We start from the raw sequence: 27,324 nt of genomic DNA, 5'->3' as shown, positions 1-27,324 counted from the left end.
GTGGATTGAGTGATTTATCATTGCTGAGCCTCGCAACTGCCAGCTTCTGGGTCTGGGCTTCTGTTTATCTGTCCTGTTGCTGAATCCTGAGGTCATTTGTGGCCACCGAAGCCCCATGGCAGAGACAGAGAAACACTTACTGTGGGTCCTCCTAACTATCTTGTAAATGAGCAAGAGACAGTGAGACTTTTCATAGCTAACTCCAATTTATATTTCTGAAAGGGTCTTCACAATCAGAGTCGAGGCATTGCTCCGGTGTTAGTATTAGGAGCCCACACGTACACCAGCACGAAATGTGGGCTTGAGGCTTGAGGTCCTGAGGCAGCAGACACACCTCTTATCTTTCCTACTTTCAAAACCTAACCGTCCATCACGTCATTAGATAAGTTCACTTCAATATTGGAGCACAGTTGTTACCAGATCCATCTCAAATCACTCGCCTTGGTGACAGAGCTTAATTATGACCTCAGCTCAGGATAAAAACTACTGACGGTCTTCGTGTCTTCTAAATTTGATTGCCGATTCTGCATGAGAATTCTTGGGAGACATTACTTATAAAAATAAAGATTAGATGCGTAACAATTGCCTTGAAAATGAAATTATCACCAGGGAGAGAAAGAACACATGTTTTCAATTTTCCTGAGTGTGACCAGGATACTAGGATGCATGTGTGTATGGCGGGGGCGGGGGCGTAAAGCTGGGGTGAGCCGCTGGTAACACAGGGCGCTGACTCTAAAGGAACTGGAAACGTCAAAGTGGGTGTGTCCGTGGGAGGGATGCCCCGTCACAGAGAAGGCTGGTTGGTCCTAAAAGACTGCATAGTGACCACAAGGCCAGAGGGGCCCTTGAAGGGAGCTATTTAAAAGGCAGATATTGTGCAAATTATGTTAAGAACCTGCCTGCCAACGCAGGACACACAAGAGATGGGGATTCAATCCCTAGGTCAGGAAGATCTCCTGGAGGAGCGCATGGAAACCCACTCCAGTATTCTTGCCTGGAGAATCCCACAGACAGAGGAGCCTGGTGCACTGCGGTCCATAGGGTTGCAAAGAGTTGGACACAACTGGAGTGACTTCAAGTCAAGCAGCAAAAATTGCATGTGGGCTTATATGTGGAATCTAAAATATGACACAAACGAACATATCTACAAAATAGAAACATACTCAAAGGCACAGAGAACAGAGGTGTGGTTGCCAAGGGAGAGGCGGGAGGGGGAGGAATTGAAACAGAAATTTGGGATTATCAGATGCAAACTAGTACATATAGGATGGATAAACAACAAGGTCCTACTGTGCAGCACAGGGAACTGTATTCAATATCCTGCGATAAACCATAATGGAAAAGAGTATGTATGTGTATAATTGAATCACTTTACTGTACAGCAGAAATTAACACAACATTGTAAATCAACCAGACGTCAAAAAAAAATTAAAGAAAAAAAAAAGAGTAGACATTTGAGATAAAGTGGACTGGCTCTAGTTAGGCAAGTTACTCTCTCATTGTGAGCATTGACATAGATGGGCCTAGATATTATCATACTAAGTCAGACAGAGAAAGACAAATATCTTATAATATCACTTATATGTGGAATCTAAAACAAAAAGATTCTTTTATGAACTTATTTACAAAACAGAAACAGATACACAGGCTAGGAAAACAAAACTATGATTACCAATGGGGAAAGGTGGGAGCAGATAAGTTAGGTGTTTGAGATTAACATGTACCCACTACTATATATAAAGTAATCGACAAAGACCTACTGTATAGCACAGGGAACTATGTTCAATATTCTGTGATAAACCAATGGAAAAGAATATGAAAATGAACATAGATACGTATAACTGAATCACTTCGCTTTCCATCAGAAATGAACAGAACACAGTACATCAACTATATGTCAATTAAAAAAACTTTGTGTGGGGAAGAATTAAATACAAGGAAGGAATGAGGAAGAGGGTGAGCGAGGAGGGCACAGCAGCACACTTGGAGGGAAGAGGAGGCTGGGATTTTAAAGCAATTTCAAAGGACTGTATCTCAATTTTGCCTGGAACCAACTTGCATCATGGTGATCAGACATTGTCTGTAGTTGAAACTGTGGCTCTAAAATGGAGCCACTGTCTCCAAGTGCTGATCCTGCTACCTCGGGTCTCAGGTGCCACGATGGCTGAGGAATAACAGCTCTTGAAAGTGAAAGGTAGTTGTTCAGTCATATCTGACTGCAACTCCATGGACTGTAGCCCACCAGGCTCCTCTGTCCACGGAATTCTCCAAGCAAGAATACTGGAGTGGATTGCCATTTCCATCTCCAGGGGGTCTTCCCAAACCAAGGATTGAACCCACATCCCTGGCATCACAGGCGGATTCTTTACCGTATGAGCACCAGGAAGCTTCTTATTGGAAAGATGCTGAATCCCCATGGACACCAAGGCAAGTTTGTAACTGATCTGCCCAGGAGAGCTAGTTTCTCCCCTCTCTTCTGTGAACCTCTCCTGAAATATCTCTTTTCAGTGATTGAGCCCTAACAGTAGAGACATTTTTCCTGTTTTGATTGGCAATTGTTCCTATATTTTTCATTCCCCTGTGAAAGAGGGAGCTATTCATCTGGTTTTCTTAAGAAAACCTGTCTTCTATTTGACATTATTCAAAAGCTATTATGTAATCATATCTGAGCAATTGCATTTGTTTGCATCTTCTCCTACAATGTTTCCCCATGGTGGCTCAGATGGTGAAGAATCTGCCTGCAATGCAGGAGACCTGAGTTCAGTCCCTGGGTCAGGAAGATCCTCTGGAGGAGGGCATGGCAACAAGCTCCAGTGTTCTTGCCTGGAGAAATCCATGGACAAAGGAGCCTGGTGGAGTGACTAACAATTTTCCCTACAATTTTGAAAATTTGTATAAAATGAGATGTAGAGTGGTGAGTAAATAATGTTCAAACACATTCTGCATCTGTTTATTAATTTATCAGCCATTTTATTGAGGACCTACTATTTGCCATTATAGATGTCAATGGAAACATCTTACTCTGGAATGGGATGCTCTGGCACCAACTACCAAATTGGTCTGGGTCTCCTCAAGTTGTAAATTGGTAGGGATAATACGTAAATGATCGTGGTGAGAATGACATGTTTAAAATGTCTACATATTAAATGTATAATGAACTTTAGATTTTCATTCAGAAACTATGCCAGGTGCAGAGGTACAGAGAAAAACCTGATTCTGATACTGCCTCAAGGAGCACACTGTTATCCAGGCAGGAGATGTGTTGGGGTCTGGGGGGAGTGATCAGGACAGGCTCCCCAGGGGAGACCTGTGGTCTGGGGGTTGAGGGCTCAGGGGAAGCCCAGCCATTTACTTGGGCCAACATCACTGGAACCTTGAATTTTCTTTTTAAGAGTTTTTAAAATGTGGACCATTTAAAAAATCTTTATTGAATATGTTACAATATTGCTTCTGTTGTTTTTGTGTGTTCGTGCTAGTTTGCTTCAGTCATCTCTGACTCTGCGACCCTATGGACTGTGACACACCAGGCTCCTCTGTCCATGGGATTCTCCAGGCAAGAATACTGGAGTGGGTAGCCATTCCCTTCTTCAAGGGATCCTCCCGACCCAGGGATCGAGCCCAAGTCTCCTGCACTGTGCAGGTGGATTCTTTACCACTGAGCCACCAGGGAAGCCCTGCTTCTGTTCTCTTCTGTTTTTACGGCCACAAGGCATGTGGGATCTTAGCTCCCAACCAGGGACTGAACCCACACCCTGCATTGGAAGGGGAAGTCTTAGCTATTGGACTGCCAGGGAAGTCCCTTGAATTTTCTCATTCTCCAAGCCTTTGTCCTGACGTCACAGCAGAGATGACTAGGGCCCACTCTTTCCCCATCCTCTCTGACTGCACATCCCCAGGTAGATCCAGCTGCTGCTGGGATGGTACAGACTATATGTACAGTCACTCTCTCCACCTGTTTGCCTTCCCTACAGTTTGCTGCTCAAGTAAATGTTCAATCATCCTCTCACGTGACTGTGGCCTGAAGGTGCAGAGCAGTGGAGAGAACAATTTAATTTCTAATAACGTCTGTCCCTCTGAGTCACGGCATGTGTGCCAGTGAAAATTCAGGAGTTGCTGAAATTCCTCCACTCCAGCAGATTTGTTGCCTTTCTGGGCTGTGTGACAACTTTTGCTCCCCCTGCTGTCACTCTACACATCCCCGAGTCTCTTTGGATGGCAATTCATGATAGCTCCCTGCAGCAATGATGGAAATATGTCAGGGATATCAAAGGCAGAAGGAGGCAGTTCCAAGTAAAGGTGGTGATTTGCCCCCATCCCCCGACGCCCCAGGACCTCGCTCACCACCAGAAGATGTGATTGGAGGGTGTTTAAGGCAGACTTAAGCAGTTTAAAAATAATCAGGTAGCTATTTAAGACAGAAGCCAAATACTTTTGTAGACGATGAAACCTGTTAACGTATAGTTCTTTAGAAGAAAACATAATGACTTACTCTTTGTTGGTATGACACTTAGAAAGTCCCTTACCCAAACCAAGCTCTCCAATGACATATTGCACAAGCATATTCGTCAAACTTCCTCCAAATTAACACAGTAGATTAAATGTATTAAATAACCTCACCAGCAGTAGAACTGCAGAAGCTCACGTGTGTACACTTTTGTGAATATCCATCCCTGCATGAAACAGGTAAAACTTCTTTTGTTCTCCAGTGAGCAGCCTACGTGACTTTCGGGTGACTTAAGGTCACAGTTGGAATCATAGTGCTGTTATTGGCATGGATCTCAGAATCCCATTACCAGTGTTTCCCACCACTAGGCTTTTGTTTTTTCTAAAAAGGAAAAGAGGGACTTCCCTGGTGGTCCAGGAGTTAAGATTTTGCCAATGCAGAGGATGTGGGTTCGATTCCTGGTTGGGGATCCCACTTGCTTTGTGGCCAAAAAACCAAAACCTAAACAGAAGCAATATTGTAACATATACAATAAAGACTTTAAAAGTGATCCACATTAAAAAAAAAATCTTTAAATAAAAAGGAAAAGAAATAAATGAAGATTATTCATATGCAATTGTCTTGTGTAGACTTTGAAAGTCTTTAACTTAATGAGTAACATGCTTGGTCCTGGTAGACAGGACTATTCACACGAAAAATGTGTTTACATTTAGAAATATTGAAATTCACCAAATAAATCATTTTATTGAACTTTCAGCTAAGAGCATTGAATGCTTCCAAAGTTAGTAAATTTACGAGGTTGAAAGTGACCTCAGACTTTGTACCTCTTCATTTGCAGATGAGGAGGTGGAGGCTTGCCTGCCATTGTTCAGTCGCTCAGTTCTGTCTGACTCTTTTCGACCCCATGGGCTACAGCATGGCAGGCTTCCCTATTCTTCACCATCTCCCAGTGGACCAAGCTGCTGAGATCAGACAGCTACTTAGTGGATGAGTCAGAACAGAGCACAGCTCTCTGCCCCACCAATGAGCCGTCTCTCCACAACAGCTAAATAATTTACACTTGTGATCATTTTGGGCAGATTGATGGTTGCTGCTTTGTCTTCATACGTTTTTTATTTACTTTTATTTGTCTTTTTATTAAAATTCTTAAAATTTCTTTTTACAATGTTGTGCTGATTTCTGCCATGCTATGCTATGCTATGCTAAGTCACTTCAGTCGTGTCTGACTCTGTGCAACCCCATAGACGGCAGCCCACCAGGCTCCCCCATCCCTGGGACTCTCCAGGCAAGAACACTGGAGTGGGTTGCCATTTTCTTCTCCAATGCATGAAAGTGAAAAGTGAAAGTGAAGTCGTTCAGTCATGTCCAACTCTTAGCGACCCCATGGATTGCAGCCTAACAGGCTTCTCCGTCCATGGGATTTTCCAAGCAAGAGTACTGGAGTGGGGTGCCATTGCCTTCTCTGGATTTCTGCCATACAACAATGCAAAATAAGCCATAGTTTTTAAAAAACAGTGGTTAGATGCCACAAAATAGGAGGCAATGCCTTAACATATGTGTATTGTCAGGCCCAAGAGCCCCTTCAATCCTTGTCAAAGGAGTGCTAACCTTCTCTCCTTTCATACAACACTCATATGGTTTTATTGTTGCGATTTTAAAACTCAGGAATATCTAAAATTGTTGGCCCATTATGTTTTCCTTGCATGCATTGTTCCTTGAAGGTAATGGGAGATTATCATGTCAGATCCCCTGTGCAGCAGATGGTTTATGGCTTGGCAGGCAGGAGCCTGGAGAAGACACTGGTCAGGTGCCAACTTGCATTCAGGAAGTCTCCTTCCCCCCAAGACTATCCTGCAGAATCAGCACAGGAAACCTGGACACAAGAAAGGAGGAGGGGAGATGAGGAAGGTGGGTGTCAGGATGATGTCAATCAGACCACAGGCTGGTCAAATCTGATTGATTAGTGTGTGCTTTCATAGCCAGGCCCCAGAGATGAGATTCAAAGAAATTCAAGGAACAATTTTTGACTCCTGTTCTCAAAAAGCTTGTGCTTTCTTGGGAAGGAACTACTCACTTATCACACCACATATTGTAAGAAGGAGAGAAAACTTGCAAGTCTGTCTCTTCCTGCCCCTGTCTCCTGTTGTTTTCCAACTGTTGCTGCTGCTAAGTCACTTCAGTCATGTCCAACTCTGTGCAACCCCAGAGATGGCAGCCCACAAGGCTGCCCTGTCCCTGGGATTCTCCAGGCAAGAACACTGGAGTGGGTTGCCATTTCCTTCTCCAATGCATGAAAGTGAAAAGTGAAAGTGAAGTTGTTCAGTCCTGTCCGACCCTCAGCGACCCCATGGACTGCAGCCTTCCAGGCTCCTCCATCCATGGGATTTTCCAGGCAAGAGTACTGGAGTGGGGTGCCATTGCCTTCTCCATTCCAACTGTAAGGGTCACTAATTAACTGGTCACATTTCCAGACCCTGGCTGGTTACTTCACAAGTAGACAAGATCACCATGCTTAAAAGGGCATAGACCCTTCTGCCACCTTTTCTTTGTTGGAGGTCACTAAGCTTGGCTCCTTTTTGCAAATCCAACTTGCTCTTGCTTCCTGAGGGTAGGCTTGGGTGCCTGTAAATGCTTCTTGTAGCTGTGGTCAGTAACTTCCTGATGGCAAAATTGGGATTTGGAGGGAAAGGAGAGGACCTGTCTGTGTCAGCAGAAAGGACCAGTTTGGGGGTGTGGGTTTCAAGGCCAGATGGTTAAAAAAGGAGCCCTCCAGTCTCTAGATTCTATGTGAGAGCATTTCTTTGGGGATCTGATCATAAAAGGGGTGATGGGTAGGACAGAATCCCAGTATTTCTCACTCAACTCTTTTTAGTATCTCTGTTCACCATCACCCCTTGTGCCAGGATCAGTAACTAAAGGGTGTTAGTGTTGAAACAATCAAAGACCGATAGTTTGAGAATCATCACCAGTATCAGATGCAATTCTGAATAAAACATCTTCTGCATTAGTCATTATAGATAGGTGGTGATGGTTTTGGCTTTCCAGGTGACTCGGTGGTAATAAATCTCCCTGTCTTTTTAAGGCAGGAGGTTTTTAAGGACAGGAACCAACAAAGATTCCTTGAATTTCTTTGAATCTCGTCTCTAGGGGCATGCAGGAGATGCAGGCTTGATCCCTGAGTTGGGAAGATCCCCCTGGAGAAGGAAATGGCAACCCACTATAGTATTCTTCCCTGGAAAAATTTCAGGGCCAGAGGAGCCTGGTGGGTTATAGTCCATAGGATCGTAAAGAGTCCGACATGACTGAGCGACTGAGCACGAACACACTAGCTAAAGACAGTCCAAAAAGTTTCTGGACTGAAAATTTCCCTTCATCAAGGGACCATGTGTCCTCCTAGAGAGCTTTATGAACACATGAGTAATGGGTATCTCCTGGTGAGCTGATGTGATTGGATTGTGGGCAGAAATGCCGTGAGACCTGGTATAGTACAGCTGCCCAGGTCTTGGGAAATGGTCACAGGCAGCAATGAGATTTAGGGCCAATCTGTTTAAAGAGCATTCTCTCTGGGAGAGCAGGATGTACGATTACAATGATAAGGAAAGAACAACACTTTTGAAAGAGTTGAGGGATTTGTATGTCATGTTGGTATCCCAAAGCCCCTGACTGGCCTCAAGGCTTTCTCTCAATCAGGCCCTTGGACTGGGAGCCACAGGAAATTTGAAGATGACATCTTCATGTTTCAGTGTCAAGTCTGGGGGGTATGGGAAGTTGGTATGGACTGCTCAAGAAAGTTCCCTAAAAGAAGCAGGGAGTTCGTAGAATATCTGTCAGCAAGTAAAGGTGTTTTTCTCCATGGTGAACTTGGAAGAACTCAGGCTGACATCACTGTGTGAGATTCAGGGTAACAATCCCACTGCCGAATGAGGTGTGGAAAGTCCCATGGACCAGACTGCTGCTCTTTTAACTCTGTATCCATGCCAGACATGTGACAGGGTGTGTACAGACAGCTTCCTTGAATATTTTTCTTTCTTTCTTTCTTTTTTATACCAATTTTGCAGTTGACTCAGTTATGTGCTGGGTGAGGTGGGGGATAGAAGAATAGAATAGGAAAGAGGGTGAAGTCAGGGAGGGGAAGAGCGACGGGTAAAGGGGAAGAAAATGCTACTCTCCCAATTCCTCGATAACAATTGATGATTGATAGTGATTAATCTAATTCAATGAATGCTGATGATTGATCTAATTTGATGAAAGATGGTGACTGATCTAATTTGACCTTCAAGGTGAATGCGATAACATGGTCAAGATAAACTTGTGTATACTATTTCCTATCGGAATTATCTTGAATACTTGGATCATATATTTTATAAAAAGTCATATCTATTCTTTAAGAGTGACTTAAATCTTACCTCTTCAATAAAACCTTTTCTCAACACCCCAGCCAGAAAATTTTTAGTTCTCTCCACTTTCTGACTATATTATTCTCTTGAAACTAATCAAGTGGAGCTCTGTTTCACTTACTTATTTCCATGAGTATGTGTGTCTCGCATTTCCCAGGAAACATTTTTCTTAGGGAGAGAGGAACCATCTTCGAGAATTTTCCTCATGGAATTCCTACACTGTGTTCTGTATAAAGGATGTTTAATGAGCATTTGCCAGGTAACTAGTATTTATTGGAAAGTTTGGCTCATTTTCAAGTCTATGTATTTTCAAGGTACTGACAGAAAAACCCAATTTTAGATTCCAGTTAGAATTTTCATTGTCCTGCCTTTATTTTAATAGGAAATTGACTTATTGTTAAAAATACTATTTTCTGCTTTCTAACATGGATAGTAATAAACTAACTCATGCAAATGTTTTGAAAAATAAGGAATGAATAAAGTTCAACATCCAAAAATGAAGTCCAAACATGTATCTCTAAATTCAGGTCCTACTGATGGAGATTAAAAAATGTACCAGTTAGTATTGGTGTGAAAATGATGAGTTAAAAGTTGTACTTTTAAGTTCATTATGGGTAAAACTCCAGTACCCTTGCCTGGAAAATCCCATGGAAGGAGGAGCCCGGTGGGCTGCAGTCCATGGGTCACTAAGAGTTGGACATGACTGAGCAACTTCACTCTCACTTTTCACTTTCATGCATTGGAGAAGGAAATGGCAACCCACTCCAGTGTTCTTGCCTGGAGAATCCCAGGGATGGGGGAGCCTGGTGGGCTGCTGTCTATGGGGTCACACAGAGTCGGACACAACTGAAGCGACTTAGCAGCAGCAGCAGTAGCAGCAGAAATATTTATGCAAACTAAATTTCTAGTGACTAGACAGAAAATGACTCATATAAAATAGATGGGATTTTGTGAATAATTCTGAGGTATAGGAGAAATTTCTAAAATTCTGAGGACTTATGATAGAAATCACTAAGACTATAATCCTCCATCCTTTTGTACTCTGTTTAAATAGCACAGTTACTCATGTTTCAAAATTTAAACAACCTTTAATTAGATAATACAAGTGCATGGTAAAAAATTCAGTGAAACAAAGTTTTTCTTCTATTCCTATCTCCAAAGCCCTGGTTCTCCTCCTTATAAAATTACGCTATTTTTTTTTCATTTTATTCAGAGATATTATCTGTGAATACAAGCTTATGTTTCAGTGCACCTTTTCACTTTTATAACATAAATGTTGGCATGCTGAAAAGAAGGTCCTAAGCTTTGTTTTTATTTTGACCTACCAATGTATCTGGAGATTGTTCACATCAATACATGTGGATCTACCTTGTTCTTCTTGACACTGAAAAATTCTCAATGGTCCCATACCATCAGTGGCTACCATACTGGACAGAGCAGATACAGAATATTTCCATCATCATGGAAGGTTCTGTTGGACTGAACCCTCCTAGAATGTAAGATTTGAGTGGAAAACTGCCTCTAAGATGAGTGCATGCATGCTCAGTCCCTTCAGTTGTGTCCAACACTTTTAGACCCCATGGACTATAGCCTGCCAGGCGCCTCTGTCCATGGGATACTCCAAGCAAGATTACTGGAGTGAGTTGCCATGCTCTCCTCCAGGGGATCTTCTTGTCCCAGTGATCTAACCCGTGTCTCCTGCATCAGGGCGGATTCTCTGTTGCTGAGCCACTGGGAAGCCCTTAAGATGAATCATGGGTCTTGATGGAGAGACTGATTTGTGGGAGGGAAATGTTTGACCTAGGGAGAGGTCTTAACCAGAGCAGTTGAGCAGGGAGGTCACAGGGCCTTTCAGGATAGACAGAATCACTTGTGAGGATTCCCAGCTTTTGGCTGGAGTAACCAGAGGAGGAATCCAGCTTAGACAGGTGCTCAGAATTCAAAGAAAGAACAATGTAAGGGCCATGTGATGAAAACAGTTTTAGACAGGGCTCAAAACAAACAAGAAAGCAAGTGTGCATGTTTACCAGACAGAGGACAGTGAGAGACTGGAGACAGAGAGGCAGGTGGGATTAGGATAACCGGGTCCTTGCGAGGACCAACAGTCAACCCACATATCAGACAGGCCTGCCCCTGTCCTCTTAGGTCTTCTAACTCATCTGATTTTCTACCTCAATTGGTGTTAAACAGGAAGGATTCAGAAATCTGGGTTTGAAAAAAATTCTTGAGCCTCAGTTTTCAAACCTAAAAATAAACATTCGAATGATATATTTGAATTTTTCATTAAGATAACTGTAGTAATAAGTGCCTCACACACAACATTATAAAGCAATTATACTCCTATAAAGAAGAGAAATCAAAGAATAATTCTTTAAAAAGAAAAAAAATGTGGCTGCAATAGTTCCTTGGCTCTGTCTGGGAACCCGTCCACAGTGGCATACTCTATCTCTCCAGTGGGTGCAGACAACCCCTTACCCCCAGTAAATAATAATACCTGATAGCTCAACCGGATTCTACAGTTCTTTGTCTCCAGTGGAGCTCTGGCAAGCCTAGAGGACTCTGAGCTTTTATTCCTGATGGAGTGACAGCAGCTCCCTACTGGCTAGAACAGAATCAGGGGCAGAGAATGGGCTCAGGGCTGGTCAGTTTCCAGGGGAGCATGACCTGGCCAGCTTGAGTATTCCACATATGTCAAATGAGGGGGCAGAGCAGACTGATTCCTGAGGTCCCTTCTGTGATCTGACAGCTCAGGGCCCGGAAGGATCTTCTGTTTGCTTTCAGAGTGTCAGCTACAAGATGGGTATTATTTGAGAAGACAGGTGTGCCCATGTAACCTGAAATGCTTCTAATAAAAAGAAAAAAAATTCATATTTTTTTTTCACAGACACACTAGGCTGCAGACATTTAATAATGACAGAACTAATGCAGAGTCTGAATTGGCCAGTTTGACCTTATCAAGCCATAGCAGTGGCTCTGTTCATGGAACTCCTAAAGTGTATGCTGATTAGCTCTTTGTTTTTTAAAAGATTTTTTTTTTGATGTGGTTCATATTTCAAAGTCTTTATTGAATTTGTTATAATATTGCTTCTGTTGTTTTATGTTTTGGCTTTTGGCTGAGAGGCATATGAGTTCTTAGCTCTCTAGCCGGGGATCGAACCTGCACTGCCTGTGTTGGAAGGTGAAATCTTAACCACTGAACCATCAGGAAAGTTCCCTGATGAGCTCTTTTGAAAGTCAAATATTCAGAACCTTTGATGTCACCATTGACCAAATTGGCCCCCTTGATCTCGTGGTGAATGACAGGGGTAGAACAATCCTGGGGATGCCAACAAGGCACTGAAGACAGGACCAGAGAGACCCCTGCAGCTTGCAATGCTTCCGTCCCACACAGAATCTGGACTCTTTTATCTTAAAGCCCAGGAATCCAAATTATGATTGGGGGCGTGGTGAGAAAAAAGTACATTTTGATGAAAATCCAATTAAAAGCACGATTAATTGGGCACTTACTACTCACAAAGCACTTGGCTTGATGACTTTAAGGAGATGAGGATAAATCAAATAGACTGTGTGCCCTGAAGGAATTTATAACATAAGGGAGTGGGGGTGGATAGGTAGGTGCAAAATAAACAACAAAGGGATGAGTCCAGGTTTCTTAGAGAAGATTAGATTGAGATCAAGGCGAATAACCTGGAAAGAATATTGGAGGTACAGGCTCCAATACTGACTGACTTAGACCAAGGAAATCTGAGACGAGGCAGACCATAAGAGGTGTTCTGGGTGACACCTCCACCCCACCCCATCCTCCAATTTACTTTGCCGCCCAAAAAGAAATTGAAAAACTTTGGTAAGGGGTGACTTTCCTCTGTAAATCATATTTAAATGAGACAGCTGTATTTTTCTGCTTCATGCTTAGCCAAATCCTATTTAATTAACCTACTTAGACTTGTTGATTGAGGTTAATTAGACCCTAGGATTGATGTTAATTGCCATTGTAAACTGCCAATGCTATAAGCAGTACATTTTGGATTTGGTTAAGAAAATTGAGGTAGAAGTCTATTTTTCATAGCTTGCTTACTTTTTGTCTCTCTCCCTCCTCTAAGATAAAAAAGCATCCCTCCTTCCCTAATTGTGTTGTCTTGTGTTTTTGTCATGGTGATGGGTGGATGGGTTATTGAAAGGACTGATTCCTTCTGGTCAATAGTTCTTTATATATGCAGGCAGCCCCTTTCTCTTGACCCCCTGTTCTCTCTCCTTTCTGATTATGCCCTATACAACACATGCACATTTATGCATACATATGCACACATATACATATGCCTACAAGCATACACACACACATACACGCACAGCATGATATACTTCTGTTTTTCTATAAACATGTGTGGATTTTTCTCAGGCAGCTGCACACTGTTGATCCCAGGGGAGGCTGAAGGAAGGCCTCTGGCAATTTGATGGGACCTTCAACAGAATAACAAAGATAATTCAACTTTTAATAAAATGTATGTATGTGTGGACCACTTGGCAACCCAGGTAGACATAGGCGATGCAGGTTCGATCCCTGGGTCAGGAAGATTCCCTGGAAGAGGGGCATGACAACTCACTCCAGTATTCTTGCCCGGAGAATACCACGGACAGAGGAGCCTGGCGGGCTGCAGTCCATAGGATGGCAAAGAGTTGGACATGACTGAAGCAACTGAGCATGCACACAAGTGTATGTGGTGGCGTCTGAGGAGGCCAAAGGGAAGGCAAGCAGGCGTAGCAAGAGAGAAAAGAGGAAAAGCAGCATTTCCAAGAGTCAGAAGGTGTGAAAGGCTGGGCATTTGCCCTGTTTTAGCTCAGGGATAAGAATTCAAATTCTGGAGGACAAATTCCTCTGCCAATAAATCAGGATTTAGGCCTTCTTTCCCATAAACCCAGTTCAGCTAAATCTGGTTACATCCAGGTTTCTCTCTCCTCACATATGAAGTAGATGCATAAGAAAGCCTGTGTATATTTATGCAGGTTCTCTAAGTAAGTAGGTACTAAGGACCTGAGTGCAGCTTGCAGTGAACCGCTCTTGGGCAGCGGTCCCCAAGTTTTTGGCACTAGGGACCGGTTTCATGGAAGACAATTATTTTTCTAGGGATAGGGATCAGGGGATGGTTTGGGGATGATTCAAATGGGTCACATTTACTGTGCACTTTATTTCTATTATTGTTATATCTCTAACAATAGAAATGATCAGCTCTACCTCAGATCATCAGACATTAGATCCTGGAGGTTGGGAACCCCTGATCTAGGGGACATTTTGATGTGTGGCCCGCAGGCTTCATTGCATCCAGCCCCTGCTTTCTACCTCCTACCTTTCTAGGAGAAAGGAGAAACTACCTCCCTTTCTCTGGGTAAGTCATGGTCCTCTGCAGCCCCCTCTATGCCCCCAAGTTCTGACTCCTTCCCTTGGATGGGTCAGATTCCAGTCATCTCTAATCTCTCCGCTGAGGTGGGGACATCCAGTAGACACATCAATAATAAAGTAGCAACCAAGACAGCAGACAAATTTCCATCTGTTCTCTTTCTCTTATGATGTGGACTTGAACTTTAGGAATGCTGTAGTTGTGAGACTAGAAACTAGATCTCAAAACTGGGTAACACGGACTCTCATAAACAGGGAGGGAAAAGGCAGGCTTTTGTTTATGTGTATTTATATGTTTGTGCCTGTTGAAGTATCTTTTCTTAAAAAAAAATAACTTGAGTTTGGAGAGGTACATTCGTGAACCATCATACAACTATGCCATAAACATATACATCACCTCTAAAAATTTCCTCCCACCCCATTCTCTTTATGTACTGTTATTATGTGACGAGAAGACAACATAAGATCTACCCTCTTAGCAAATATTTAACTACAGAACACGATGCTGGTAATGATGGGCTCTGTGCTACTGCACCCAGCAGTTTATTTATCTCGTGTAACTGGAACTCTGTACCCCTTGACTGATACCTTCCTTGTTCTGCTCCCTCTGGCTCCTGATAACCACTGTTCTACTTCTATGAATTTGACTATTCCAAATTTCACAAAAGGTGGTGCCAGGTAGTGTTTGTCCTTCTGTGACTGGCTTATTTCATTAAACTTAATGTCCTCTAGGTTCTTCTGTGTTGTTGCAAATGGCAGGCTTCCCTTCTTTTTTAAGGCTGAATAATATTTCACTGTGTGTAGACACCACTTTTTCTTTATCCATTCACCCACTGGTGGACACTGAGGCGATGCCCATGTCTTGGCTACTGTGAATAGCTAATCTCAAAAGCTTGGAAAATGAATAGAATCCTAGTATCTCATGCTGTTCTATTAACCTTCTGACTCTTCTTCCATAGCCCATAGGCTCTTATTCTTGTGTGCATTTCATTAATGATCAAAAATTCTGATTTCTGATTAATATTAAGATCACTTTGGAAGAGATTTCCCTGGTGGTCCAGTGATGGAAACTTTGCCTTCCAATGCAAGAGGTGTGGGTTCGATCCCTGGTTGGGAAGCTAAAATCCGGAAACTTTGCCTTCCAATGCAAGAGGTGTGGGTTCGATCCCTGGTTGGGAAGCTAAAATCCCACATACCTCAGGGCCAAAAAAACCAAAACATGAAACAGAAACAATATTATAACAAATTCAGTAAAAGGCTTACAAAAAAATGATCCCATCCAAAAAAAAAAAAATCACTTGGGTAATGCTACGTTGGAGTTCAGACTACATTTGGCCAAGACCGTACATCTTAAAACTCTCAATGAGGTAAGATTCAATCTGTCTCAAAGAATCCAGAGTGAAACAGTTTCAGTTGGTTTCTGCAGAAGGCTTAATTTTTCTAATATTTTCTAAATTAAAAGGATAATAATGTTTAAAAATGCATTTGTTTTCACTTACAGAGCTCTTCCCTCACATCTTTTACTAATGCAGATGTATATGGTGACAATATCAGTCTAAAAATACTTTAAGAGTATACTGCTTAATAATCTTGCCAATTCTCCTTTTTCAAATGAACAAAACTGAGATTGATATTTGAACAGAGTACAAAAGAGATCATTTATTTCAGTGCATTATTTCATAGTTCAAGTTCTACAACTAGATTTTTGGTTTCAATCATCTTTGCAAAGTTGCTTCCTACTGTTAAGACATGTGGTGTATTTTCGTATTTATTCTATAATCATTTTTAGTGGTATTATTATACACCAGGTGCTATGGTAGGTGCTGGAGCTTCAGAGATAAGACAGTATCTAGTCTCAGGAAGCTCACAGGTTACAGCAGGGAACAGTCAGGGTCATGACCAACTCCACTGGCTACAGGGCAGGGACTGTAACTATGGCTTGAGTTCTAGGTAGATGAAAAGCTTCCTGGAAGTGATAACTCCAGAGATGCTTCTTGAGTAATGAGTAGAAATTAGTCAAGTCAGGGTTCAGAGTTGGCTTCCAGGAGATACTAAGAATATTTTTAACCCCAATAATGTACACATTATTCTTAGGTTTTCACACCTTGCTATACTGAGTATAGGAAAATTTGGGAATTATAAGATCCATTTTATAGTTTTTTTTTTTTTTACCTATTTTCTCAAACCACTTACATGGATGATGATAATGACATGTGGCGTATGTGTGTGTACATTCACACACACAAGGAATATTTGAGTGAAAACTACACACCACAAAGTGAGAAGTGGATAGGAAATTAAAATTGTAGGCCAAGTTTTTATAATTCACTATGAAATATACCTCTGTGTTGTACTTAGTCACTCAGTCATGTCCGACTCTTTGCAACCCCAGGGATTGTAGCCTGCCAGGCTTCTCTGTCCATGGGGATTCTCCAGGCAAGAAAACTAGAGTGTTACATGCTCTAGTATTGTCATGCTCTCTTCCAGGGGACCTTCCCAACCCAGGGATTGAATCCAGGTCTCCTGCATCACAGGTGGGTTCTTTACCATCTGAGCCACCAGGGAAGCTCAAGAATACTGGAATGGGTAGCCTATCCCTTCTCCAGGGGATCTTCCCAACCTAGGAATTGAACTGGGGTTTCCTGCAAAAATGCAGGTGGATTCTCTACCAGCTAAGCTACCAAGGAAGCCCGAAATATACCTCTAATTACAACTAAATGAAGATGTGGATGTGTTTTATACTTGTATTTGCCTGATGAAATAATCAGGTGGAATAGACTCCCTCTAGGTACTAAGTTTGAAAAGGAATGTATTTTACTGATCTCTATGTAAGGAACTTCAAGTTCTTCTTTCTAGAGATAGCCTTTGTTTCCATGGGCTTTTAGCAATGCTGAGATTTCAAGGCTGTGTTCTTTGGCAAGTGACTGAAAGGCATAGCCTCTACTGCTGATTGAAGGGACATTCTAATTTATTGGACACCAGACACAAAGGTGGCAAAGCTGATATTTCTTTTTTTTCTTTTAAAAAATTGCAATATAATTGCTTTACAATATTGTGTTAGTGTTTGCTGTATGACAAAGTGAGTCAGCTAAATGTATACATATATACCCCTCCTTCTCGAACCTCCCTACCACCCCCCCATCCTACTCCTCTAGGTCATCACAGAGCACTGACCTGGGCTCCCTGTGCTATACAGCAGCTTCCCACTAGCTAGCTATTTTAAATACAATGGAATATTACTCAGCCATAAAAGGGACCAAATTAGGTCAATTGTAGTGATGTGGATGGGCCTAGAGTCTATTATAGAGAGTGAAGTAAGTCAGAAAGAGAAAAACAAATATCATGCATTAACACATATGTATGCTCAGACAGTAAAGAATCCACCTGCAATGTGGGAGACCTGGGTTTGATCCCTGGGTTGGGAAGATGCCCTGGAGGAGGGGATGGCAACCCACTCCAGTATTCTTGCCTGGAGATTCCCCATGGACAGAGGAGCCTGGTGGCCTACAGTCCATGGGGTTGCAAAGAGTCGGACACAGCTGAGCCAACTAAGCACAGCACGTGGAATCTAGAAAGGCAGTACAGATAAGCCTGTTTGCAGGGCAGGAATAGAGATGCAGACACAAAGCTGACCTTTCTTTGTGATGGCTAAGGAACCCTATCTGTATGTTTCTTATCAGGAACGCCTTTCTTATCACAGACTGAAACTGGACTGGGACCACATTTTCCTGGTGTACAGCTTTGGGTCTCCCTCCTTAGCTAAAAACCCATTGTTCCACACCATAGATCATGGACAATATGACTGGAGCCTGGACAGCACATGTTAAGGCGGCTGGTATTGCCAATTGGCTAGCCTGACCATGGAAGAACTTTGCCATGATTCCTGAGGAGCAACTGACCTTGAGTATCTATCCCTGACTCAAGACACTGGGAATTAGCTACACAATCTACTGCAAAGGAACCAAACTAGCATCTAAGGTGGAGTTTCTTAACATCTTTAATTTGAACAATGAAGATGGCTTGTCCCAAATCTTGATTTTTGATTTCAGCATTATTTTTGACTTATTCTCTTTGATAATCCATTTTCTTGGAGAAAAAAAAATGTTCACAGTAAACCATGTCTCTAATCCATCTAAAAGCTGCATCAAATTATTTAGACACAGAGAAAGAAGGGAGCTGGAAAACAGTCTTATTTCACTCCATTTGGGATTAAGATTGGATCTTTGAGAAAATGATTTCTGTCCTCTCAGATCATTAGACCATTATCATGTTATTATTAGAATATATTATGATGAAGGCTTTGAAGGAGTAACAATAGCTGACAGTCTCTACCAGAATCAGACACCCTGACTCATGGACAATTTCCATCGATGGAATCGGAAGGTTATAACAGATGAGCTAATATGATGACTTCGCTTTTGGAAGCCAGGCGGGGCTAAGAGGTGGAGCAGAGGACATGCCGCGCGTTTGGAAGTATCACCTTTGTAGCTTATGAGTAAGATAAAAATATTAACATATCTCAAATCTTGTAAAACACGTGTTACTGGGGGCTTTCATATACACTGATGCTTTTGATTTTCACAGCAATCTTAATGAGCACGGAAGGTGATAGGATTATCCTTGCTTTATCCATCATTTACCTATGATGGACTTGAGACGAAACTCTGAGAAATTAAGCCTTATGTTCATGATCACAGGGGAAACTGGACCTGGGTTTTCTGACTCCAAATCTAATGTGCTTTCTACTATATTTAAATAGTAAAATATTTAAATCTATATTTAAATTTCAATTCATTTCAGAGAAAGTTAGTATAAAGAGTGGATGAATGTAGAAGTTAATAGAAATTATGTGCTAAATGTAAAATTATAAATCATTGTGCAATGTATACCAGTTCTAATATTACCACAAGTTCAGATTAAACAAAATGAAGAATGTAGTACTTTAAGTGTCTTACTGAGTGAAATAAGTGTCATTAGATAATGATCTATTTTGTGATGGGAGAAAGTATTTGTTAAGATGCTTTTGCATTCTTGGAAACAATGAAAAGCTTTAGAGAATGGTTTCGGACTTCTGCTCAATTACAACAGCTGTCCAGCTCTTTCTGCTCCAGGGAACATGGTACCCAGTGATGCGATCTCAAGCAGTATGTGCATAGAGATGTGGTAGCCATAAAAGACATGGAAATAAGTCTCTTTGGTGGCCTTCTAGTTTAGATTCTGTGTCTTCTGTTCCAACAACTCTGGGAAGGCTTAATGATACCAATGAACTTCAACCGCCACCAAAGCTGTGCCCCAGAGGGACAAAGTATGCTCTATTCCTGCAGACATGTGGAGACTTCCCTGAGCAAGCAAATGATGAGCTGACAGAAGAAAACCTCCACCCTCTTACCAGAGACTCCCCTCCCTTTTGCAGACTTCACTTGGATATCATGTGTTTTCAACTGGTGTCAAAACCCATGGGCCTTTTATTTATCTGTCTGGATTGTTGATTCATGCTCAGCATCACAGAAGGAACTTTCTCCCTTGCGCTTCCCCACTTGCCCTCCCTTTCCCTGTTAAAAAGAGCTGTCACTACTTCAGTAACTACAAGCAACAGATCATTTTATGCTTTAATCCATAAATAAACATTTCTTCCTTTGAACTTCATTAAATTTGGATGTGTTTTCATTTTGAAACAATCTGGCATCCCTATCATTTAGACATATAAAACTATAAAACTAGCAATTAATTTTGGTCTTTAGGAGTACTGGTGGTCTAGAAACAGTGAGTTTATGCCAACAAAAGCAAATGAAAACCTCAAAGACGAAGACATAACACTTAGAGAAGAAAATCACTAAGTGTCATGCTCAGTAGCCAAAGGAGATTATATGCAACTTGTTCCTGATGGTGTCCGTCAAAATTCCCAGCTTGCTTAAAGAATACTGAAGACAGAAATTCTATTCCCTCAAACATTATTCATCTGAGTAAAATAACTGTCCAATAAAAACCTAAAAATTATGATTTGGCTGATTATGAAAATATTGATACTATTTACTGGCAAATATCTTTCTATTGATTGTGACTATATTAAAGACTTGAGTGATAATACTTCCCTAGCAGTCCAGTGGCTGAGACTTTGTCTTCTGATGAAAGGGGTGTGGGTTCCATCCCTGGTTGGAGAGTTAAGATCCCACATGGCCAAAAAATAAATCCTAAACCAGAAGCAATAATGTAACAAATTCAATAAAGACTTTAAAAATGGTCCTTGTCAAAAATTTAAAAAATAAAATAAAGACTTGAGTGCTTGCTAAATACAAAGCACTGTACCAGATACTACAAGGAAGTTTGAAAGTTTTTTCTTTCAAAGAGCATCTAAGCTAGTGAAGGAGAAGACACCCAACCAGAAAAATTATCTATTGACAGCCATGCTAGCTTGCTAGATGCAACACTACTTCCAAAGCTGGATCTTTACGACTTCTGTTGGGTCTTGGATTGCTCACTCTGGGGGAGCCAGCCTTCTGCTGGGAGAACATTGTCAGGCCCCGGGGAGGACCATGTGGGAAAAAGGAATCAGCAAGAACCCTTGGCACAGTTAGAACTGTGAGTGGGCCATGTCAGAAGTCACTCTGCCCTAGAAGAGTCTTGAGATCCCTGTGACCCTGGTCAATATCTGCTGCAACCTCAGGGTTGAGGTTGAACCAGAACCTGAGCCAGAATCTTCATATGAGTTGCTCTTGAATTCCTGACCCACAGAAACCATGAAGATAATTGTAAGTATGGTGGGTTTGAGCAAGCAAGCTTTGGGTGTAGTTTTTCATCTAACAACAGATAACTAATACATTGAGTATCTAGAATGCAATAGGTTCAAATCTGAAGGTCCAAATGGTGATCAAAGTGGACAATGTCTGTGATCCCCCCTCAACAGGGCATATAATTTAACAAGGAGATAATCAGTGAGGAAACATGGGAGAGAATTCTGCAAGAGTGGCAGAGCGGGAAGCACCAGGAATCTGCCTCCACATCTAACCAATAATTACACTGGCAGAATGTAACTGCTGTAATCATTTTGGAACTCAGGAGTGTGTTGAATACTTTCCATTTCCAGGATGGAGACTTGGTTGGCTGCTGTTGATGTTCAGTCACCAAGTCGTATCTGACTCTGTGTGATCCCATGGACTGCAGCAAGCCAGGCTTCCCTGTCACTCACCATCTCTTGGAGTTTGCCCAAGTTCATGTCCATTGACTTGGTTGGTAAATAGAGCTTCATTTTGATCAGTTTCAGCCCTTAGTGCAGTAGTAGCTACTTATCCCTCACTGCTCCTGAAACATCTTGAACATAGCTTGTGGGATCCAGAGTTGGCAAAAAGGACCCTGCCTTCCAAATATCAAGGATTTATGTTTTCATGGCTGATTGCTTTTTTTCTTTTTTAAATTGGAGTATAATTGCTTTACAATGTTCTATTAGTTTCTGCTGTACAATGAAGTGAATCAGCTATATGTACACATATATCCCTTCCCTCTTGAACCTCCCTCCCACCCCATCCCCATCCCACCTCTCTGGGTCATCACAGAGTATGGAACTTGCCTCCCTGTGTTATATAACAGCTTCCCACTAGCTATCTATTGTACTCGTGGTAGTGGATATGTGTTATATATGTCAATCCTATTCTCCCAATCTGTCTCACACCCCTTTTCCCCCTCTGCCCTCATATTCATTTTCTGTCTGCATCTTGATCTCTGCCCTGCAAACAGGCTCATCTGTACCATCTTCCTAGATTCCATAGTGTTAGTCACTCAGTCATGTCCAACTCTTTGTGACCCCATGGACTGTAGCCCACCAGGCTCCTCTGTCCATGGAATTCTCCAGGCAAAAATACTGGAGTGGGTTGCCATTTCCTTCTCCACCTAGATTCCATACGTATGCCTTAATATATATTTGTTTTTCTCTTTCTGACTTACTTCACTCTGTGTAACAGATTCTAGGCCCATCACTACAGATGACCCAGTTTTGTTCCTTTTTATGGCTGAGTAGCAGTCCCTATGTATCACTGCTTCTCTATCCACTCATCTGTCAATGGACCTAGTTGCTTCCAGGTCCTGGCTATTGTAAATGGTGCTGCAATGAACATTTGCATGGAAATACAAAAGACCCTGATTGCTGCGTCTGCTCTGGAGGGCAGACAAAGAGCCTCAGTTGTCCCATCTCTTCCCATTGTTGCAAGCCCCTCCCTCTCTGGCTGAAATGAGTTCCAGAGAGATTCAAAGCTCTAGTACCCTTCTCCTTCCCCCTGCTTTCATTTTGCCCTTTTCCCCCTTTGGAAACAAGACATAATATTTTGACCAAAACTTAAGACTGAAAGTGATACATTCCAAATGAATTGTAGTTATAAAGCTATAGGGGTCAAGAGAAGATGAAGACAGCTGCTTGACTTTGGGGGTTCGAGAACAGCTCCCAGGAGAAGGTGGGCTTGGAGGGAAGGGTGTGTGTGATTTGGATAGGCTGAGCACAGGAGGAAGGCACTCTAGATAGGAGGAGAAAAATAAGCAAAGGCAACAAGGGGGTTACTGCCACCCATGCTTGGGATGTGGCCAGCGAATCAGCTGGGCCAGAATCAGGGGAAGAATCCCCAGAACTTGTAAGAGAGACTTGGCTGCCTACCTGAGAAAGTCAGATTTGCACCCCAAGCAACAGAAATCATTGGAGAAATTTGAATTGGTACATGGCAGTATAAGATTTTAAAATTGGCTTACCACATCCAAAAGTATCTATTTTATTATATTTTAAAAATGACTTATTTATTTTTTGACTATGCCAAGCAGCATGCGGGAATCTTAGTTCCCTGACCAGGGGTCAAACCTGGGCCCCCTGCATTGAAAGTGCAGAATCTTAACCACTGGACCATCAGGGGAATCCTCCAGTATTTATTAATCACCTTCTCTATGTCTGCCACTCTTGCTAGGCATTTTGGGAGACCAAATGAATGGTGAACCACTTTTGCCCTCAGGGAATATATTCCCACCAGAGATACAAAATATCTACACACTACTACAGAAATCAACATGTATCTGCTTAAAATGAGAAGGCAGCACCTAGTCAGAGGGTCGGTGTAGTCCATGATAATAGCAAACTCTTATATTGTGCCTGCTAAAGACTATTCCAGGACTTTGCATACATTAATTCAATTAATACAACACATTCATGAGGTAGGTAACATTACAGAGGAGAAAGCAGAGTCATGGAGAGTTAAGGTACACACCTAACATGTGAACCAGTGAGTAGATGAAAGGATTAAATCTGGACAGTCTGGATCAGAGGCTGTGACTAACTTTACCTTATCCTGCCCCACAAATAGTAGGTTAGACCTATTGATGACTGGGATATACCAACCCTTTCCATCCTTGTTAACTTGTTTAATTTGTACTCATTATAAACCGTCATCCATGATCCAGTGTGAGGGTGTAGACTTAGTGTCAGCTTTGCTGAACTCTTGTTTCCCTGGATGAAATGGTACTGCAATTGCTTTGAAACACATCTTTTAGTGAGACTTCTATAACTGTTGTTTAAAAGCATTAAGCATTTAAAATATTTTAAAAACATTAAATGCTAAGCTGCTTTTGCAGTTGAGCAGCATTGATAGCATATATGGACAAAGCACAGACTCTAGTTTTTGTCTCTTGTTGGTGGTATGACCCTGAAAAAGTCACCTTCCTGACCCTGGTTCTGCACGGAGGGGCTCCCAGGCCCTGCTGATCCCAGTTCCCAGATGATCGAAGAAGATAACGATGGGAACACTCCAAGAAAATCATGAACCTGGCCTGGGCACTTCATACCCTGTAAAAAAGACCCTCTGTGAAAAGGAGAAAATTCTCTTTTTCACAGGCTTGTTTGGAAGATTCAACGGATATTATGTGTGAAACTCAATTGCTGAATAAACATTAGCTACACATAGATGATCAAATGTTAGGCAAATGTAAAGTGGTATTATTTTTATTTTTCTTGGTTGTATCTCACAATTCTCTGAAGTTTCCAGGCTGAACTGGGAAAGTTCTGGAATACCACAGTGGGGCTTGTCTAGCGTTTTCTTTCCACCAGCTTGTTTTGAAAGCGGGAGTACTGGAAATATTGCATAAAAAACCAGGCTGGCCAGATTTCAAGCCCTATTTCTAGACCAGAGTGGTTTGGATCTGCTTGAATAAGATTCTGAGCAGTTGGATGTGGAGACAAAAACCAAACCTCAGCAAACTGAGAAATGACAAACAAACTGAACATTTTCAAATTATGGGATGGTTTAGGGGCTATGGGCAAACGTCCATTAGCGACTAGGATGCAATTATCAAGCATGTTTTTAGACTATGTCCAAAGGGCCAGTTTTTGTTTTCAGTTGTTCTCTTTTTGAAGCAAAATTCCTGTTTGCTTAGGACTTGGAAGCTATGGCCATTAGAAGAACAACTTATTTTGGTCAGTTTCCTGTTAAATTTTTGCTTGAAAATCATTACATTGGCAATCAGTAGTTTGTGCTTACTTTATAATAATTCTTTTTTCAAAAGTTATCATAATTAATGGACTAATGATAATCATGTTCCCTTCAAATAGTTATATGGATGTGAGAGTTGGAGCATAAAGAAGGCTGAACACCAAAGAATGGATGCTTTCAAGTTGTGGTGCTGGAGAAGACACTTGAGAGTCCCTTGAACAGCAAGAAGATTAAACCAGTCAATCTCTGAATATTCATTGGAAGGAATGATGCTGAAGCTCCAATGCTCTGGCTACTTGATGCAAAGAGCCAACTTATGGGAAAAGACTGATGCTGGGAAAGATTGAGGGCAGGAGGAGAAAGGGGCAACAGAGGATGAGATGGTTGGATGGCATCACCAGCTCAATGGACATGAGTTTGAGCAAACTCTGGGAGATTGTGAAGGGCAGGGAAGCCTGGTGTGATGCAGTCCATGGGGTTGCAAAGAGTTGGACATGACCGAGCAACTGAACAACCATTATATGAATTAACAAATAAATATGAATATGTGTCCTTACAATTATCTCACAAAAGTTGCACTGAGTCCCTTTTCTGTACCAGCTAATGTTGAGCACCGAGGGTGGAGGTGAACAGGGCCTGGACTCTAGTGCTTTGGAGGGGACGCAGACATGGTGACATAGTAGAATGTGCACAGTGGTCCAGATGCCATATCCCTGTGATGGAGGTGATGAGACAGTTATTTAGCATCAGTGAACTGCCAAAAGATTCAGTGCACCTTCTCTATGCTATTCCAGTCTTCGCCCTGGAACTCTGTGTACTTTGCATATGTAGAAATCGAGCCTCACAGAGGTAATTGTCAAAACTGCTCAAGAACCTGTGTGTGTCTGTCTCCAATTTTTCCCACTTACCATGTTTCAGAGGTGCTCCTGGGTACTCCTGGCTGCCTCTTTCTGCGGAAACCATGAAAAAGCTTCACTACCCACTTGGAAGACCCATCCAGGGCTTGGTAAGGGGTGTTGATGCTTCCTGAACAGAATGATGTCCCTGAGGTGGGGGGGAGAGTTTTGTTTATCCCACCCAGGACAGCCCCGGCTTCATCTGCCACTGCACGCACAGGAGGGATAGCCCTGTACTAGCAGCCACCTCTGTCCTGCTCAGTCCTCACCAGAGAATAACATGTTACACAGTGCCATGAATTTTTAATGATTCGGACTTGAAAAGTAGTTTCAGAAGGTGAGCAAAATGCTAAGTTAATTGAGCCCTGCCGCTCAGCCTTCCTCTCCCAAAGTAGTTTTCAAGGAAATATGGCTGAAATATCAGTTGTCAGACGATGAATATTTTAAAGCAAATTCTGATATGCACCCAAGGTTCACTTGGCTCGCTAATGAGAGTGATGAGGACAGTTACCTTTAGGGAAAGGAAGTGTTGCCACTTACCGGGGGCTGCTTTGACAGGCATCTGCTCTGAGCACAGAGCTCTGTCTGGGGAAATCAGACCTGCTTGTCTTAACATCACCCAGTAGGAAAAGCCCCATCTTCCAATGGTTGGGAGCTCTGTCTGTGGCAGAGAGCTGGCTGCAAACTATTTTTATTCCCTTGGCTGATCGTTGAGGTGGAATCCATCACCTGATGAATATTCAATAGGTGAAGTTAAAAAAAAAAAAAAGGAATATCTCTGCTTTCCTGCAAAACCCTCTGTGGCCCAAACCGGAAGAAATCCCAAAGGCAGGAGAGGAAAAGTCAGGTACATCTCCTGTCAAGAGTGCTCTCCAAAGATGCTGGGAAAGTTCTAACTGAGGGAGGACAAGGAAAACAGAGTGTGTTTTCAAATTATCTCAGAGAAATAGCCAGAGGAAAAAGACTCTCACCTTGAAATTAAGAGAATATGAAAAGTGAGCCAGGCAATCTTAATGATGATTGCTACCTGTGATCCAGTAGAGCAGATGTCCTCAACCTCCAGGATCTAATGCCTGATGATCTGAGATGTAGCTGATGTCATACTAATAGAAATAAAGTGCCTCTTTCTGGGGAGGCAGAAATGTAATGTGCTTGAATGATCCCCAAGTCATCCCCTCCTCACCCAGGCTTGTGGAAAAACTATCTTCCACCAAATTGGTCCCTGGTGCCAAAAAAGTTGGGGACCCCTGCAGTAGAGGATGTCTGGCTTTTCCTTGAGCTTGAGATGGAAGTTTGGGCAAGAAAGGGAGAAAAGGAACCACACTGTGTTCCACAGGGAATGCAACACTGCCTGGAGTTGGTGAATAACATACAGAATGTTGTTGTTTACTTGTTAAGTTGTGTCTGACTCTTTTGGGACTCTAAGGACTGTAGCCCACCACCCTCTTCTGTCCATGGGATTCTCCAGGCAACAATACTGGAGCAGATTGCCATTTCCTTCTCCAGGGGTGCTTCCTGACCTAGGGAGTGAACCTGGGTTTTCTGCGTTGGCAGATGAGTTCTTTACCACTGAGTCATGAGGGAAGCTCACAGCACATTTTTACAAAGGAGAAAACTAGAAGAGTTCTTTCTCCCTGGGCTGTGTAATGAAGTCGGTTTTGCTGGTTGTGCAATTCTTCACTTGTCAGACCGCAATGGAAGTTTTAGCCTGTGCTGTTGAAGCAGAATTTGCTGAATGGTG

At 42.2% G+C, this 27,324-nt stretch overlaps 2 non-coding genes across 2 annotated transcripts; both read right to left on the bottom strand.

The window, feature by feature from the left end:
* Positions 1 to 5,950: 5,950 nt before the first annotated feature.
* LOC138990577 (U6atac minor spliceosomal RNA) lies at positions 5,951 to 6,074 on the bottom strand. Its single transcript, XR_011466706.1, has one exon. It is a non-coding gene; the product is annotated as a U6atac minor spliceosomal RNA (small nuclear RNA).
* A 16,974-nt stretch (positions 6,075 to 23,048) lies between these two features.
* On the bottom strand, positions 23,049 to 23,122 carry TRNAE-UUC (transfer RNA glutamic acid (anticodon UUC)). The gene has a single exon. It is a non-coding gene; the product is annotated as a tRNA-Glu (tRNA).
* Between the last annotated feature and the right edge of the window lie 4,202 nt (positions 23,123 to 27,324).

This window comes from Bos mutus, chromosome 13 (genome assembly GCF_027580195.1).
Source record: "Bos mutus isolate GX-2022 chromosome 13, NWIPB_WYAK_1.1, whole genome shotgun sequence".
In the NCBI taxonomy this organism is placed as follows: Eukaryota; Metazoa; Chordata; class Mammalia; order Artiodactyla; family Bovidae; genus Bos; species Bos mutus.
This window is presented reverse-complemented; position numbering and strand designations above follow the sequence as displayed.